At 41.5% G+C, this 19,621-nt stretch overlaps 1 protein-coding gene across 3 annotated transcripts in view; it reads right to left on the bottom strand.

Moving 5' to 3' along the window:
- The window catches only part of RHOBTB1 (Rho related BTB domain containing 1), a 54,263-nt gene that overhangs the window by 29,599 nt on the left and 5,043 nt on the right, over nucleotides 1-19,621 (bottom strand). The window contains exon 1 of one of the 3 annotated variants that reach the window (XM_074924417.1): nucleotides 7,291-7,404. The exons of the other annotated variants lie outside the window; for them this stretch is intronic. The gene's annotated coding sequence lies outside the window, so the exon portion shown is untranslated. Of the gene's footprint in view, nucleotides 1-7,290; nucleotides 7,405-19,621 lie in introns of those variants that run through there. 3 annotated transcript variants of the gene reach the window in all.

The following is a 19,621-nucleotide window of genomic DNA, read 5'->3' as shown; positions in this document are numbered from 1 at the left end:
TAAGATAAAACCATTTAATTAATTCACTTGATTAGCAGAAAAGAACTACTGCAAATAAAGCTGATTTATTTCCAAAGAAGTGTAAGTTCTGAACCATGGCTTGCAGATGGTTACGGTCACTGATTTCTTTCTCTGTTGCTTTCACCTCAAATTGCTGTAGAGTGCTTGATTTTTTGTTTAGTTTTTCCTCACTGCTGAATTAATTGTTATTATTATCACTAAAAAACAGTTGTGGTTGCCATAGCATGCAGATCCTCCTGGCTAGTCAGTCTCAGTAATGAAACACTGCCTTTCTAGAGAAATTTTCCGAAAGGTCTGTAGATGAAGTGTTATCACTTGATTATCTAGTCCATGGTACACAGATTAAACACAACAGACACTTTCTCTCTATGTATTAATGTAGGTGTATTCGTATACAAAAGATAACCAGATCCTAACCATGAACTTGTTTTAAGAATGCAGTTTAATATATTTAAAGCTATAATGGCATTTTTCATCTTCTGGAAAGAAAGTGGATGAAGATCCAAACCCAACAGTGAGTTCCCTGTGCAGGATCAGGAATGACTATGCAGCTCATTGCCCATTTTGAAATTTTCAGGTACTTTAAATCATCACTTAGCATATACAAAACATAACCAAGATTTTTTTCAAAGAGCAGTAGCTAATTATCAACCCTTTTCTCTTCAGCAAAACATCACCAAAAAAAAAAAAAAATCACTAAGAATGTCTACATTAATCAGTGATTATGGAGTGATCCTGCAGGAATTTACTTCTTAGCTCAGTACTTAAACATGTCTCATAAGACTGAGATAACACCTCTTAGCACGAAAACAAGCAAACATTTTACTTAGGTTGTGTGTTAAGGGAAAAGCTTCAGCTGAAGTTTCAGAGTGACAGCATGGAAGAACCTTGCCTCCTCAGTAAAGTTTTTCTTTAATTTATTCCATGGAAAAAAAATTAGTAATTCCAACCCATCTCAAATAATCTGACCAAATCAGGATGTTCTTCAAACAAACAGGTTGCCAACCACAATCAAAACATCACAACTTTATTGAAGGAATCGAATGGAAAGAGACACCAAAATCTACCACCACTTAATATGTATGGTGTGAGTGGGAATTATCTGAAAAGCTCAGGCCACCAGTAAGGTAGTAAGACCATACACATTTATCCCTGAAAAACATACCCTTTTGAAACTACATGAAAGAGCATTCGTAGGTACTCCGTATCTCAGTCTACTGGAGTTTTGTAGTGACTCCTTCAGAGAGCCATTATGCAATAACATATCAAAAGGAGCATAAAAAAAAAAATTTACAGGACTATGCAATGCTCTTACCTCCATCCCCAAGCTGAAAAATACTGCTTGCAACCATGGAAACTGGAAAAAGGAGATGCAAAACGCCAAGTTCTTCAGGCACTGAAATCACTACCTTACACTGCAGAATCCCAAGGCACCAGCACACTGGCAAGGACCAAAGAGCACATGAGCCAGAACAAGTGTGTGAAATGTTCATTCTCAATATACAACCTGCCATGTGTTGTTTCAGAATCTTAATGGATTAACACTTATATGTCAGGGGAAAAAGCAGGGGGACTTACTGTCATTTGTGCAAGAGCACAGAATTCACAGACAGCTCTGATCTGGGGAAAGTTAAGGGCCAACAGGCTGTTTTGTGGTTTGGCTTAATTTAATCAATGATTTTAGGGCCCCATCAAGTATATTTGTGAAAGAAATCACAACACGGTATCAAGTAACAGATAAACTACACCAGCCACTGAAAGACCATCACAAAACATTTTTCACAAGGTATAAATTAATATCAGTATTTTATTAAATTGCAGGAGGGCCGATAGGGAGAATCCTTTAAAAACTATTCCTTGTCCGTGGCAAAGAACCAGCTGGTGACAAAGGGTAGTAAGACTCAAGGTGGGACCAGATCACTAGGTTACAGGGTACAAAGATGGGCACGATGCATATCAGGCTGGATTCTCATCCAGGACGAAGAGGCATTGCCCTATTGCTATTATTTAAAGTTCTGGCAGTTTACATGGAAAGACTGAAAAGGAAGACACTGACATGGGAGGAAGAAATTTAAGATGAACTCTGGAATTTATCAACTACTTCCTGTACCTGGCCCATCAACAGAAGATGACAACAGATACAGCCAATGATTGGGAATGGAGAAAAGCCCTTGTATTCTAAAGTTAACGATCTCAAATGTGAGACTCTTGGATCTACCATGGGTATAAGGAGAAGGGTGGCTGACTGAAGTGTTGCTTTACTGCATGAGGTGATAAATGAAATAACCCTGGCTGTTGCTGCCCACAAAAGGAGAGCTCAGGTCTGCAGGAACACCTTTATCTTCCACAAAGACAGAACCTGGTTCTACCCTTTTTCAACTGTTCCGGGATAACTGGGGCATTTCCGCTTAGGGCCAGTATCAGCAAAGAAATAAATCCCACAGAACACTGCTAAAATTTTGTAACAGCTGGAGAAGGTAAGTACTGAGGTTGCCATCAAGACACCACTTAGCCTGCCTGAACCAGCTGCTTTCATGACAGCTTTTGGCCAACAGCATCAGATGTAATCCTGGATGCTACCCCTCACTTTGTATTACCTGCTGGAAGAAAGAAGTTCTCAGAAGCTTCCGTTCAGCTGACGTAATCCCTGCCTTATCCCTCCTGCTTAAAAGGGAGAAAAAAAATTGATCGTTGCCACACACAGAAGCAAAGGGAGCAGCCTCTGAGGAAGGTATAAAGCTGAAGACAGAACAGATGTCTCTATGTTTACCTAGAATACTTCTCAGTCAAATAATTGCCACAACCTTTGTAGAAACTGTAGAGACAGCGAATAATAATTCATGGCTTGTAGTATCAGAAGCCGGTCAGTCTGCTCTTTCTCAGCATGCTTGACTCCAGATTTGTTTGTTTCTAAAGCCAAGTTATTAGGACCCCTCATCAAGCCCGACCTACCTCTGTGATGACACACCACCTTTCGATCAGTGAGAATGATCACTCCCTTAGACGACCAAAAATCAGAGATACTAGCAAAACACAAATTCTTCCCACTTTACTGTATAAAACATACTGCCCTGAAGCTCAATAGCTAAGCACAAAAACATCCAATTTTAGGCGCAATAACAGATTCTCTTGAGCCTCCTGAAAATGTGCAGTCCGCAAAGATCTGTCCTTGTGCCGTACGCACTCACAGTCTATCAGACCAAATAGAGCTCCAAATGCAAAGCTCAGCATTAGACTTGAACTCTGGCAATTTTCTGACCAGTTCTGGAAGACCTGAAATCAATGAGCTGATTACACTGAGCAGCTTACACATTATTCTGACCTGTGACATACCTTCCAATATTCTTTGTCATGAGATCGTCTCTCTAGAAATTAATCCATAGAGCAGGTGAAGGACATTTAACTGTGTCAGAACCTTGTGTGTGAGAATCTGGGATGACTGTTTTCTATACGGGGGGAGACCTTCAACACTGCCACTCCCGCCCTTCACCAATTCTTCAGAGTCTACCTCAAGAACAGGCCCCAACAGACAGTCCCTTGTGCCTCCTTTTGGTTTTTCTTTCTTGCTGTGCAGAGAGATGTGAGGAAGGGTGACCACACTGGACCCACCTCTGGAAAGAGGGAAATAATCCACAGCTGAGACTGAGTTAAGGCTCGCACTTTGGCTTTGCAGATGCATTTTGTTAGGATTTCGGATACACCTGATTATAACCGAATGCTCTTTCCATTTACCAGAGACAACCACAGCAGACACGGTCTAGGCAGTGACCAAGATCTGGCGTTGCTGTGGGTCATAATCTGTTATATAATCACAAACTGAAATTAACTGTGGCTGACATTAGGACAATACCCATTGATGGTGATAACCATCACCAAAAAGCTGGTGCTTTATAAAGCAGCCCCCCATAAAATGCCATGGTGCACTGAGTCCTTAGATTAGTCTTCTTTCTGCAACAAAAAGAGTACACTGTGGGAGTAGATTAAGGGTGCACCTCTGCTAGCATTTTAGTTCAGATCAAGAACGCATTTTTGAAGCAAATATCCCAGTCACCAGCACTTCCCATGTTTTGGTTCACATCAGGTGCAGCCAGAGAGTGCACAAACTGAATCTGAAGTGAAAGATGTGCCACCCACCCCTGATGAGCGAGTGTTCAGACCGTAGGACCAGATTAATGGTAATCTCAAGTAACACCCTTTGCCCCTGAAATGTGTGCAGTGTGGACACTGGGTTCTCAGCACCAACTTTTTCATCCCCAGGTCCCCTGCTACTGCATCACACAACCCACAAACGTAGACAGAGCATCAGATGCTCTGGCTCCTGGCTTGTTATTTGGATCAACATAACTGAGGCAAAGCTGCAGCTGAATCCTTAGTGACTGAATGCTCAAGAGTATCTGGAATAAGATATAAAACTCGATATTAAAGGGAGAAGGATCACTGGAAAAGCCTGAGTCAACACTACTGGATTTCATGGTAATAAACTCTGTGAAATTCCTGATTTTACTCTTATGTAATTAAGAGAATGAGAAGCTTGTACAGCATTAAACTACTGATACTGTAGCAGAGGTTGTTACTGATTTTACCCATTTATAGAGACAGGTGTTGACACTGTATGTATAGTTGTAAGGACATTATTCTGAGGAGTGTTCCCAACAGTACAGAAGGAAAAAAACCCAGCAATAACTACCAAACAAAGCATTGTCCCAACTTTCATGCATTTCTGTGTGGAAAATATTTATGAAATTTTGCTAGAGCTACAAAGAAAAATATTCCAGGGACACTGGTGACCTAGCACAGAAAGGGGTTGAATTCACTTTCCGTGCTTGCTTTCCTTCCAAAAGACAGAATTAGGCTCTTGTTTTTTGAACTTTATGTGACATTTCTTATGCATTCTTCTCTTTGTTAATCAGTGATGTTAGAAAGACATTATATATGATTTTATTCACTCCCACATGTGGTTGCTACAAGGAAACTACACAAGAAGAGTGAGACCTCATAATGACAGCAGGTAAAAACCCCCAAAGGCCTAAACGCTGACTAGAATACTTTAGGATGGCAGACTTCAGATAAAGGCTACTTTCAGATCTTGTGTCAAGTTCTGCATTTATATCTCAAATGCAAATACAGCAACATTAACGGATTTGTGCAGGAGGAGAGGAGATGTAGAGTTTACCTGTAATGTCTAGTGCCAAACAGATGCTCATTTGTGAAGAAAAAAAAAATAATTGAAAAGGAAAATAGAAATTGCCATCTTGCGTCTTTCATGTCAGGCAGAAAGGAGAGGAAAACAGAAAACTAGAATGGTGTTGGATGGGAACCAAAGGGAATCCATACTTTTATTTCACAAACCTCTCTCTAGTAACAAATGGCTCAACTACCACCACACGTACTGCAGGCTGCACCAATTCCAGCTCACACCCTGGGCCACCATTCACTCAAGGTTTTGAGCTCTTCTGTGGAAACCCAACCAATGGCCCAAGGGTACGTTTACACCATTCTGATTAGTCTTGGTATGAGGTGCTCTGCCAGCCTGCTGTATGCAGCAAGGACTGCTCAGCCTTCTCTCTCCCCTCTCCCTCCCTCCCAAGCACATACTTCGTTCTACATTTGGTACTCTTCTGGCCGGACAGATGGGAGCAAGGGAAGAATGTGTCAAATACCTGTTGCTCCTTTGCATCTCCTACTTCAAGGCTTCTCTGTCCTTTCATCTCCTTCAGTACAGGGCAACATCTGGATGCAGGACTTAAGCATTTTTTCCAGCAAATAAAATGTATTAGCAAAGAATCAAACATTGGGATTTACTGGTCAAGTGATCAGCTCTTCCTCTCAGCCTAATGCTCTACAGTATTTGTGAAGCTTGGAGTTTTAAAAGGGCAGGAGTTTTGAAAGCTCCCCAGAGCTAAAATTGATGTTTATTTCTTCTTGGATAAAAATACTTCTATGCATCTGAACCTGCCCCAGATCTTATGCTGCTTAAGTCTTATGTCACTTACATAAAGAACCCTAGCACAAGTATTGAACTCACCAGGTCAGGTTGGTTTTGGTTTTTTTTTCCCCTGTTAATAGACACATTGTATATCTGAGACATAGAATCAGGCATACAAATCCAACGCGCATATAAAAGAAAAGCATAACCTAATGGCAGAGGACCTCAGAAAAACACTGAAAAGAAATAAAGCTGTTCTATTTCCATTGTACTGTGACTCCCAGTCCTGAAATACAGCCTGCACAGAGATACAGGCCACTCAATTGCTACTTACACCGAGCAGTCAGATGGCAACTCTTTAATGTAGTCCTAACAATGGTGGTTTTTTTTCCCCCCCATGCTTTACTTTTGCCTAGAAAGACCGGCAGCTTAAGAACTCCCCTCGAGCACACTGAACAAACTCATTTCCACCTCAGCTTCTATTGCAGCTCCAGCTGAACATTTGGCTTTGAGTCAGCTGCGTGTCCTGAAATAGTACACAAACCGAGGATGAACAAAGTCATTGAGAATATTCTGGCATCACTTCCTTGCTCTCGCTGTGACCATATGCAGAGCTTCAAGGGCTTTTTTGTATTATTATCATTTTTTAAACAAGTATATTGCTGCCTTCAGAAGTCTGAATAGTGCCTTGACCAATAGACGGCAACTTGGAGCTGCCTAGTCCACCTCAGTCTGTCCACTGACTCGTTTCTCTTTGCTCTAGATGTTGGATGCTACAATACCCGCTAAAGGTTGACTTAAAGTCTACTACTCTTTGTCTCTACAGCCCCTTTCTATGGCCCCCAGACAGGTCCCGACGCCGACACCTGCTAATCTGTGTGCTGCAAGACCCCCAGCAGCCTCCTGCTGTTGTCACAGCAACCCACAACAGACTCCGCAGACACAGCCGGGGGAAAGAAGGGGCGGAAAAAAAAAAATAAGAGGGAAAAAGAGAAATGCTCCACTTTGTTTTGCGTAAATGACGCTCAGAAGTAGCGAGCGCCGGGAGGTTTCAGCTTCCCGTACACATCGTCCCGCTCTATCTCTGCCTTGCACCTTGTGGCCTCGCTGAGGAGGAAGCCAGAGAGATCGGCTTCATCACGGGCTCAGCCCGCTCTGCCCTCGGAGGGGAGGGACCCTCCTCCTCCTCCTCCTCCTCCCTCTCCCGGAGCGGCAGCAGCGCACCTGCGGGGAGACACCCGCGCCCTGCGGGGAGCCGCTGGCTACCGGCCCCGCAACACGCGGCCGCGGAGGCTGCGCCGGCGGGTCGGAACGCGATCGCGCCCGGGCGACGCGGGACCTACCCGGGAGGGCGGGATGCCCGGCAGCGGGGGTGCGGGCCGGGCCGGCAGCCGGCACCGTGCCCCCTTCCCGCTGCTCCTTACGCCGTCGGGGCAGCGGCAGGCGCCGGCCCGGCGTGGCGGGGAGGCAGCATGCCCCCGGCGCTGCTCCGCCCGCCCGCCCGGCCCGGCCCGCCCCGCGGCGCTGACTCGGGCGGCGGCGGGAGCTGCGCGCACGGTGACGTCTGCGGCCCCGCCGTCTATTTTTAGCGCGGCGGTTGGATTTCATTCATGAAACCGGGGCCGCGCGTAAAGGGGCGGCGGCTGGAACCGCGCCCGCCGCCTCCGCCCGGCCCGGCGCCCGCGCAGACAGCGCGCAACCGCCGGCGGGGCCGCGCCCCCGGGCACCGGCACCCTGCGCGGCCAACGGTCGGACACGAAACTCGTCCCGACATGACCAAACACCCCCCCTCCGCGTGTATATACACACACACACACACACGCTCTATACACGCTGCGTGTGAACTAACGATGCGAAGGTCCCGAGGGCCTCCCCGGGTACCCCCCCCCCCCCCCGGGTACCCCCTCCCCGGGTACCCCCCTCCCCCCGGGATGTGCAGTTTCTTAGTGCAGGTGCTGCTGCTGTGGTTTGAAATGACTTCGCTCCGTTTTCATTAATATTTGAACCCTTCGTGTAAAACTGACCCGCACAATTAAACCACAACACACACACACACACACACACCCCCGCTGCCTTCTCTTCAAGCTGACGATCTAGAGATCTAGACTTGGGATTTTTCTAACTAGTAAAAACGGCTCAAGGCCCTGTCTAACTGGAAAAAGCACTCACGATTCAGCCCAGGCTCCCTGCTAAAACACTGCTCTTCGGCTCTTTACCACTTGATGTCAACAAAAACGTAATTAAGCAGTAAGGGACACAGGCACAACTGCTGCAGCTAAGGGAACTTTTCTGACTGTTGGAAAGAAAATATCCTCTCACAGCACCCTGGCCTCACACATTGCACAGTCCAGTAGCAGTAATACAAGAACTTTTTTGAAAACATGTTATAAAGTTGTTTTTAAAACACCCCTTCCAATATTAACAGCCCCAATAACAGGTTAACAGCATCCAATTGCATTTGGGTATAGTTGATTACTTACATTTTTCATATGCCCAGAAGCCAAATGTGCATTAACCAGGTCAGACTGCCACAATTTTCAATTGAGCACATCTATGTCAAGAACTGTGTTTGCAGCTTCATATCTCAGGAGGCTACTAGGTGCAGAAGAACAACGCGCACCATTGCAAATATTGTGTTACTACTTTAGCTTTGCACAGAGTTTGGATGGACACGACAAATGCATCAGAAACTAAGCCAACTCTCAGACGTCTACTCGCAATCAAAGAAATATCGAATAGATAATGCAGGCCACAAAAAGATAAAAAAGGTCAACAGATTTAAAATTTATAGTGTAAATGCCTTCCATTTTTTAAGTTTCAAACTTTACATGAAGTAATTTTTTCTCCACAAATAAGGGCTAAAAATTTTCATTCTATGCAAGAACAACAATCCCTGTGTATTCACTTGTTTCCAGGACACAAAACTTTTAGGAAAACAATAATGCCCAGGTTCATCCCGCTTAATTCAGGGGGCTGAGCAAAGCAGGCTGATAAAAAGGGTATTCCCTTTACTGGACTGTTTCAGTATGGCAAATCATAATTCCTTATTGGTATCTTTGTTTTACAGTTTAAATGATCACTTTCTGAAGAAAAAAAAAAAATCACAAAGAACCCCATGTCTCTGTTAAACACACGTAGACGATCACTGCTGCAAACAGAGTGAATGTTATCGTCAGAACAGGTGAATTAGCATCATGGGGGAGAAAAGTGATACAAAGCAACCAGACTTACTCTGATACTGACACAAGAAGTACTGGACTAGAATGAAAAAAACACCCCAAACTTTAGATCTGCTTGGAAGGTTGTTACAGAGCTTTGCTAGAGGAAGAAGGCAGGCAGAAAGTGTTATTTTTAGCGCGTAACAGTAAATTTAGCAGAATACAGCAACGAGAAAGATTAGTCAGGTGGATAAAATGGGAAATAGAGAAACAGGGCTTTGCTTTTGATGGGGATAAAGAAAAGGTCTCAAGTTTCTCTCTTTTTCTTCTGTTTCATCAAAGGGTACCCAGAGCCTGAAGGCTTCTGCAGCTGTGGAAACAGCTACATGTTACCGTGGAGCTTCCATTTTAATGGCCAACTTTTACCATTCAGTGCTTTCCCAGCACAAACGTGTAACTTGTTACATAATTCAGATTGCACCTTTTCCAGCAAAGTATAAAAATAAAACCCCAGGACAGCAAGAAGATCTTTCTTCTCTGACACATAATCCTGTTGAACCGTATTTACATTTTGCCAAACTTTTAAACAACAATTGAATTTTGACCATAAACTTGAGTGACACACCTTGAGAAGCGGCTGGAATGTATCTCTGATAGGGGATCAGAGATGTAGAGCAACAGACAGTTTCTATGCTTTGGTACAAGAAAGTGCAATAAAAAACCACAAGCATTCCCACCAACTTTGCATAAGCATTAAAAATATATGAGTGGTAAAGCTTTACTCAATTAGATGGTTAAGTATTCCAGGTAGCCAGCTTGAATTTTTTTTTTTTTTTTTTAATATGTTTGGGTTTTTTGGGGGGAGAATAACAGCTAAAGGGAAAGGGAGAAGGAAATAAGTTCCATTTTTGCAAGCAATCGTAAAGGACATGGCACTGGATCATGGCTAGCATTTAACTACAGGGTCTGCCTTTGCCAAGTCCACAGAGCCTTACAAAACACGATTATGGGCTGCCAAGCTTTCTCCATCATTGCATCTCCATTATGTGCTTTTAACACTATCACGCAACTTAAGACAATAACTTGATAAAAAAAGAATAATAATTTAAAAATGCATTCACACCCATGGAGAATTCTATTTACTTAGAACTGTCTTAGTTTTGCTAAATTGCAAAACGCATTTGGAAGTGCAAATGTAAAGGTATATTCCCATATGCTCCAACATCTTTTTTGTTACTCTGGGGCTAAATTAACCTTTTGTTTTTGAGAATATATTTCTCAGATGATTAAAAAACATCAGGAGAGAACATCAGTTGCGCATAAACTGTAACTGAATTTACAAATAACCTTTCTACTCCTGGATCTGGAGAGTTAGTTTAACTTCAGAGGCTGCTCCAACACATAGCATTAGCAGAACTCCTTAGGGAGCTTTCTACCAGCTCAGAAATGTTGAAGCTCAGTGCCCTCAGGCCCTTCCATCCTCTGCACTCCTGAGACACCACAGAAAGGCTCAGGAGTAGTCAGGTTGAAAAAATACCAGTCTGGGATAACAGGAGGTGAAGGAAGAAGGGGCTATAAGCGTTTACTTCAGTCTCTTTGCCAAAACTCTTCTGGAAGCCCATGCTCCTTACCACCCCATCATAATCTACCTCTGCTGTATCTGCAAAAGAATGATAGTCTAAGCATGGCTAAGTCTGGGGTTTAGTTTTTGTATTACTGTTTACCAGCCTTCTGAGAAAGCCTATACATCCCAGGCCCACCCAGACTCGAGGCCATATGGAAGCAAGCAATTCTTCCCTGTATTAGAGGTCTAGGTAGGGTCTATCCCTCATGCGTGCTTAAAAAAAGAAAATTAAAAAAATACTAGTGATGTGGCTCCTTGCTCCCTCTGAGGATATACTCAAGATTTTCCTTCAGGATCACTGAGTAACACCCAAGCATGAATGCAGTTCCCTAAGACAAGTCACACACACTGACAACAGTCAGCATGGACAGTTACAGGACTGGGCTTCAGTGTGCACCGAGAGAGGGCAGATCTGACGTTGCAGAGGCAACCTGGGACAGTCCAAAAATGAAACTCAGTCGTGCAGGACAAACTAGAGTTCCTCTCTCTCTCCCTTATCCCTGAATGGAGGGGCCCTTCATATTAGAAGAATTTAAGAGCATGTTAAAAAGACTGCTAGTGGAAATAAATTTATATTAACATGGAACTAAGTCAAACTAAGTAAGTTAGATTATCTTGTATTGGCACATGGCAATCTCACAGGGACAGAAGGTGCTCTCTACAGTCCATGACACCTGCTTTCAACAATACAAAAGAACATGAATGAAAGATGTACAACCAAACTAAGGAGACGGATGTACAACCAAACTAAGGAGACGGATGTACAACCAAACTAAGGAGACGGATGTACAACCAAACTAAGGAGACGGATGTACAACCAAACTAAGGAGACATGTGGTACTTCAGTTATGGACTTCAGCATCCACCCACTGTATGTGATATACATAGTCTTGGCCAACTGGCAGCATGTGAATTAAAATATCAGAATTACCCAGCTCCTGTCACCAAAGTCTACTTTTTCCCCATGATTAGGCTTAGAGGCTTTAATTATGTGGGTAGATCAAAATCATTGCGAACTACTTCTGTAACAGATTAGGATATATTTCGTTATTAATTTTTTATGGATAAAATCTAAAGAGAATAAATGCCCTGAAAAAACTATGTAAATGCGTGTTCTATATACATTGAAATAAAATTCAAGTAATTTCCTGTTAGTAAAATTTTGGTATTAATGGGTTTGCATTCAGAACTGTAACATACCCATGCCAAATGCTTATGCATTCAGAGTCAGCTTTCTTTTCAGAAGTATTATATATTGTTCTCAGTCCTCTTCTCTCTTTGGTGTAATAAGGACAGAGCTTAGCATATGACATAAGGTGCTTCTATTTAGTGAGCTCAACATCTATTCTCAGCCAACCATAACAACTGACCAGGCCAGTTCCATCCCTTTTCATACTATCTCACACAATTGCCTCAATTCTCAGAGATGGAGAGATGTAACATAAAATGTGTGCATTAGACACTAACACAGACCACTATGCATTTATTTGTCAGGGTTTTTTTTCCCTGTTATTCACTAAATTCTAAATATAGTGCAAGACTATCATCACTTAAGAAGCCTGCAGTGCACCAGATGTTATTAGAGGATTCTATGAATGATATATAGCACCACTTGTTTGCCTTATGAATTGTATTTCCACATTCTTTTTCATTAGGAGAGGGATATAAAATGCTTAATATATGCATACATTTTAAACAGCTGGGTAAACAAGAAAAGGACCATCTAGAGAAGAAAAATACCAATACCTATAGTTTGGAATAAAAATTAGATACCTACCACTTTTTCAGAGGGTTATATTTCAAGAATACCTTAGTTTTTAGTCTAATCATGTGTAAGACATTGGCTTTTGCCTGCCCCCACTTCCATAGTTAACCTGTTAATTATTAAACCCTGTTCTACCCACCTCACCCAACAACAGAATCACAATTTAGGTGGGAAAAGGCCTCCAGAGATCATCTAGTCCAACCTCCTCCTCAATGCACAGCTAACTTCAAAGCTCCATCAGGTCAAAGATGGTAAGTGCAGTCTCCAACCTATCTGTTCTGTTACTTTGCCACTCATTATGAAGATTTTTTTTATTTACAGCCAGTGAGAATTTACCTTGCTGCTACTTGTCACTGCTGACTCTTATCCTTGTATTGTGCAGCTGCAAGAAGAGTCTATTTTTCCCTATAACCCTTCGTTAGGTACCTGATATAGTAATTAAATGCCCTTCCAGCCTTCTCTTTGCCAGGCCAGATAAACAGCTTCTCTCAGTCTCTCTCATGAAACCTTACAAAACTATTGCTGCTTTTGCTGCTGCACATCATCTACAGGCTGCATAGTCTGGTCTTAAAAGAAAGTGGATTCATTTCAGTAGTCCCAGTCTGCAAAGTTAGGTACCAGGATACAATTAAGCAAAATAAAACTTTGGCTTAATATCATGAACAGCAAGAGGAACAGTTGAGTGGTTATATAAGAGTCTCCCAAGGGAAGAAGTGGCAGAGTTATGGCTTGCTGCATTCACAACCCAGAGAGGACAAGGCTGTATTAAGAATTTGTTGTACAGCACAATTTTGTATTAGATGTGCAATTTTTTTTTTAAGGGTAACAAGTTTGCAACAGCTTGTATTTGCTACACGCTCTGCTTCTAGAGCCTCACAGCTACCACATGGCTAAGAAAGATTTAATCAGCTTATAAAAACAGTTCCAAACAGAAGCTAAATGGGAGGAACTGACTAGTAGGAAGATTGCTTCTTGAATGTGTGTCATTTTGCTGTTTGGCACCAAAGCATCATAAGATTTTCTCCCATCTATCCAGAGCATGCCTGCTTTATCAGCTATTTCCAGTATTTACGGGGTTTTCCAAAGCATAGGAGATTCATCTTCAAAATCAATGGTTTGCCCTCTATGGCAATCAGTTGGAGTGTTATATTTTATAAAGCTCACTAACTAAAATTAAGGGTAACGCTATGTTTAATGCAGCAGTGAAAGTCTGATTAATACGAGAATAATTATTCTAATTTCTTGACAATTCTGTCCCTATCTATTGCCTCTGTTCACAGACTGGGACATACCAGAAATATATTTTCAGCCCAGAATAACTCTTTATTGCCACGTCACAGGACAACATTCACACATATATGAAATGCTAATCCCAGGAGCAAATTCTCACCTTGAAGAACTGATTTCACATCTGTACTATGTTATCCAATTATCTCACCTGTAGTGCTGTCATCTACATTAACTGTTCAGAGTTTCTTAAAATATTTCTGCCATCTAATCAGATGTTAATGGAATGGAAAGAACTTCTTTGTGGAATGAAACGAGAGGCATAGCAGTCAGCTGGGGAAGATTTTCTGTCTCTCTGACCTTGTGGATAGCTGTCGGTGTCCACCCCTCCTCTATGTGGATCAGTCAAAACGCACTTCTGTCTGAGTTTCAAAGACACAATGATATCTTAGAACCCCTTTATACTACAAGAGGAGGTTTTCAATGGCAAACACAGTCTTTGCTTCCCACTCTTGATCCAAGCTATTGAGCTTTAAGAGCCACATATAAATGGATCAGCTCTTATTCTTTAAAAGCATTATAAATGCTCTCCCTGCCTTTTGAGGCTTGTAAAAATCACTTATTGTATTAAAAGCCTGGTAGCTTTATATGCAGGCAGATACAAAATGCAGACCAAACATTGAAGCTAAAATATTGGTCAAAGATTGCATAAATTCTACAGCAGTGATACAGAGAGATCTCTGCAACGACATGCCATTACTGTTCTGAGTGCTTATAAAGAGATGGTGAGGACAAGTCTTGAACACAGATGCCTAATTACAGGAACTGGAAGGTGTAGGGTAGGGGTGGTGAGGGGAAGAGAAGCAAAGTGGATTTTCTCTCCTTTTTCAGAGTTGCCAAAGAGCAGTATTATTGGTCTCTGAATCACCGCTTGTATATAAGAACAGCAGCCAAGAGCCATATTCTGATCTTTATAGGGTATCAAACCAACAGAGCAGGATTAAATAGTAGAATCAAGGACAGCTTAATCTCACCATCATTAATCTTTGAGAAACAGCCTTATTAACTACAACTTACTCTTCTGCACCTCTGTTCCATAGTTAGCTAGATGTGAAAGATCCCACCTATGGTTTAAGAGCCTAATATAAATCCTACTGAAATTGATGGTGAAAAGCTTCCATTTACTCCTCTGAGCTTCAATTCAGATGATAACTCAGGAAGTACACAGAATTAGTTGGAACATGCCTGTTCTAAAGATGAAGTACAACTTAAAGTAGATGAAACCAAGCAGCACTGAATGAAACACCTATCACTTTAATAATTTTTCCACTAAGTTGTTCAAAGAATGTACTGGTCTGGATTACAATTCCCCCCCAACAAGATTACAATACAATTCTTCATTTATTTTGAAGTGTGATCCTGCACAGTAGCGACACTGTGGCGTGGCTTTAATCATTCAAGATCCAAATTCAAAGTCTGAAACTCCTGTTACATTCTGCACAGTCTCTACTTTAGAACCATATATTATTTAAAAGAGAAAGCTCTTCCAAGAAGGTAAGACCTTGTGCCTCTTACAACCATTCACACCAGTTCAACGACATGATTTAGTTACACTAACACGGATTGCCTTGCAAAGACTGCACTTTTTCAACACAAACTTAAATTCAGTGAGTTAGACTGGATTATATCAACACAAGGTTTCTACCGTCCAAACACTGCTCATCTGTTTTAGCAGTTTACTTCCCTATGTCTAAGCAAATCTAGTTTTTGTTTCCCCGAAGAGTCAAGGCCTTAAATCATATGCAGAAAGAATAGTACCAAGGTTAGTTCTGATGGGCACCTTTCTCCCCCCGAAACGCTTTCTCTAAATTCTAGTAAAACTGTGTAGCTGAAGGATAACGGCAACTACAGAGGAATGCACATAAGCAATCCATACAAGCTAATGCACACAAGTGATTCAAGTTTAAGCAGCAGGGAACGAAGACAATTTGCATGTTTCATCGCGAGCTCTTTGATGAGGCTTTCTCAAATTATGTTTATTAGGAATAGTTACCCAAAAGGATTCTGTTCTTTTTTAATGCTACCATTCAAAAACCATCAACCACGAAAGGACATTATTTCTTGCACGTTATTTGCAGTTTTTACAGAGGATGTGGAACATACTACCTCCAAGAGCTGTCAAAGTATCATTGTTACAGGCTCGAAATACAGACTAGGCAAAAGACAGCGTAAAGGATTCAAGCTACTATGTATGCCGTGTGATTTTCAAAGATGGACAAAAAGACAACACTTTACAATTAAACATACACAAGCTGATAACTGCAGAACTTAAATACATCAGGAACAGGATTTACCTTTGTAAAATTAAAACCAAACAAGAACCACCAGCAGTGGTTTTGAACTTAATCAGGCATTCGTGGAGCTTTAACAAAATCAAAGGTATTCCCATGCCTTGAAATTTCTCATGCACTTATTGCTTGGAAGTCATATTGCCAAAACATCATGAATTCTACTAAACAGTTTTTTCTTTTTCAATAAAGGAGCGAGGCATGTAGCCTTTTATTTTTAAAGAACCTTTTACAGTTTTTTCTGAGTCAGGCAAGAGTCCTTTTCCTGGTAAGGGTAGAAGAGAACCACAAAAGTGTTAATCTTGTTTGCTCCTATACATATCAGCAAAAGTGCTAGAGCAGAGTGTGTTTTGCAGCATTACAGAAGCCTCAAGTGAAACGAATGTCTCCCCCAACTCATCTCCAAAATATTTTTGCAGGAAAAAGTATTAAATATTTACAGAAGCAACTGCTTATAAAATTTTGTCAAACCATATCTGTTACAGAAGATAAATATTTCTCCACCATTCTAATTTAAAATAGGTGAACAGCACTTATTTTTTACATTAGGCTTCTAACTGAAATTCATAACTACAGCTAAAATACTATGATACTATTATTGTATGTTGAGAGTTCCTTAATTATGGTGTTGCCAGTGGGAGCCACTGTTGCAAACACACAAAGAAAGGAGGATTAAAAGAACTAAATTCACCCCTGGAGAAATTCCAATGGAGACAGTTGCATTGCTTCCAGATAAGCCTTACCCACAGGTAATTTCTTTAGAAGACTGGGAAGTATTTTTAATGTTCTTTTTTACTTGGTGACCAATAATCTCTATATATGCCTAAGCACATATGACAGTCAAAAACATATATCTGAAAAAGAAGAGCCAATTTAAGGAGTTCAGGTGTTAAGCAATAGTCATAAATCAAGAACCGAAACATGGATAGTCCTAAGGGCCACAACATATAGATCTGTCTCGGGTGTAAATGGTACCTATTGCTCAGGACAAATATTGCCCATTTAAGAGCCCCTGTAGAAGCATATTTCACTGACAAAGTGGTGAAAACAGTCAAGTATCCAAAGCTCAGGTCTTGTTACCATACTAATATTGCTGCAAACCCTCATCTTGAGAGTGCTAGGCCCTTGCTCCCAAGTGAGACACAGGGAATTCCAGTTGGCAAGAGGATGCTCTGGGCCAACAGCACTGCTTTTAAATCACAACATGAATTTCTTGTGTTGGGTACCTTGTTGCTTAAGCTCCCTGAATTAACGGACATTTCAGAATGGCATCGTTTCTTTCTTCATTTCCAACCTAACAACAGGAAAGAATTGTTTCCTGATTCTGTATTGGTGTTGTGAGAATCATTCATTCTCTTTTATCAAAAGCACGGGAAATCCCATGAAGATAGAAATGTGCTTAGTACAGGATTTCAACAGGCTGTGATAGACAGTGCTAGAGAACATAAATTTAATTACAAAGATTAAAAGCAATAAACAACACTGTCCCTTCCTCCCACACCCCAACTGCAGACATACATCAGCCCCCCCATTTTTCTAATCTCTAGTCACTCACAATAGGAAGCTTACGAAGAACTAGCTCAAGCAGTTTCAAAATTTAACATTTGCTCTGCTTGATTTCATTCTGCTGAAGGTTACTGTTTGACACACACACCTCTGCTGGTTTTGCACAGTCCAGAACTTTGTTTTTACCTGTCTGAATTGTCAGCTCGATTAAACTGCTGGACTCTGTACTGTAGTGGCTAACACACATGTACCTATTTTATTCAACTGCCTGTGGAGAAAGATATCTCAGAGCAGTAGCTTCTTCAGCCAGAGCACGCAATTTACTACTACTCGTCTCATAATGCCTCAAGTGACAGAGAAAACCATAAGCAAATAAGCTGTGACCGGGATATTAAGGAGCAAATAACACCTTTACAAAGACATGCCTCCCACAGATGTAGTATTTTCTGAGTCAAGCACATGACAATAAGAAAGTTAACTTTTGCCCAGACCTGCAGATATGTTCTCTTCAAGAAGTGAGACCCAGTCACAGAAGCAACAGAAACTGCTGTGGAAACAGCGAGTTTCCAGGAACCATTATTCTGTCACTTAAATACACGAACTATGAGTGTTACTCAAATTCATTTAGGGACAGCAAATCAGGCTGGGAAGTGAGACTTGACACCAGGAGCAGAGGTGAAGAGAGATATTGGAGTTCTTAGGTGTGCCATTTGCCTTAATAAGTACCTTATGATGCTGAGATCACTTTTAGTGTATATTAAATAATTCATAGCATCACAATTTGCATACATGATATATTATATACTGGCTTTCGGGAACTGCATTACCTATAAAATTACTTCTATTTTTGTTCCCAAAGTATATGTTTGTCTTCGATGATATGCTGGAAGGGGGCTCATTAAATTACTAATGTAACTATTAAAGCTATTAAATTACCAATTTTGAGGGATCAATTCAAAGCACATTGAGATAAGCATAAATCCAAAGTAAACCAAGTGTCTCTTCACTTCAATGACTCTCCTATGAGGCTCTCAATGCTGAAATCTCTTTCTCCTGAGCATTAACCCTTTCTTTGTATGGCCCTCCTCAGCCAAAACACTGAAGTAGTTATTGCTAGGGCTCATGAAACATTGTTTGGTAGCACATAATGATGGAGGGGGGGGGACACCGCTTGGTTTGTGTTTACTTTGTGAGCCCGGGGGAGAGATTGCTCCCTAAGCTTCCTGACAAGATGCTTATTTTTATTCACATTGTCACCATGTTTTCCCATGAACAAATATTTATACTTCAGAGGAAACGTTTCAGTAACATGCACCAGGCAGGATAAGCAATGTGTTCACTTCCCTTCCCTTTATTATGAGAAAGCAATTTTGCTTACATGAGAAAGTAAATAAATAGATTCCCTAGAGACGCCTGGGAAGGGGTTGTTCTTGCAGGGAACCCATCTTGAAAATATTGGCAGCATGCCGCTGTGTTAGATGACCTGTAGAGGTTTCATTTGTAATTGCAAGAAGTGAATACATCAGAGATTTATTGTTTCCTTTGTTCAGAGAAACAGACCACGCTTGTACAATCCTGTCTCAATTAAAATATTTTCCCTTCTGACAAATGTTAGTAGCACGTTATATTCCTGTCTGCATTATTATAATGCACATTTAATATATATGGCAATATATAAGTCCACCTTTTGTTAATCCTTCTGAACGTATAACAGACTGAGAAGGCCAACAGGTGAAAACGACCTAATTTCATTCATTACTCCAAAATCTGAGCAGGGGGCTGGACTGTATGATGTCCTGAGGTTCCTTACAACCTGAATTTTCCTGTGATCCTAAATTAAGGAGATGTATTTGGTTTTACTAACTTATGTTCTCACTGTATGAATCTGTGAAGATCTGGGTGTGGGACTTGGCAAAAGCATTATTAATATGCACCTCTAATTCAGGCTGGCAACAGCCCCACCTGTTCCCTAGGCTGCACAGGGCAGGAACAGAGAAAGCTGCCTGGTTGCATGAAAGAGTACCTGCGTATTTGTGGTACAAACTC

This window comes from Athene noctua, chromosome 21 (genome assembly GCF_965140245.1).
Source record: "Athene noctua chromosome 21, bAthNoc1.hap1.1, whole genome shotgun sequence".
Lineage (NCBI taxonomy): Eukaryota > Metazoa > Chordata > Aves > Strigiformes > Strigidae > Athene > Athene noctua.
Note: the sequence above shows the minus strand (reverse complement) of the source record. Positions and strands in the feature narration are given on the sequence as shown.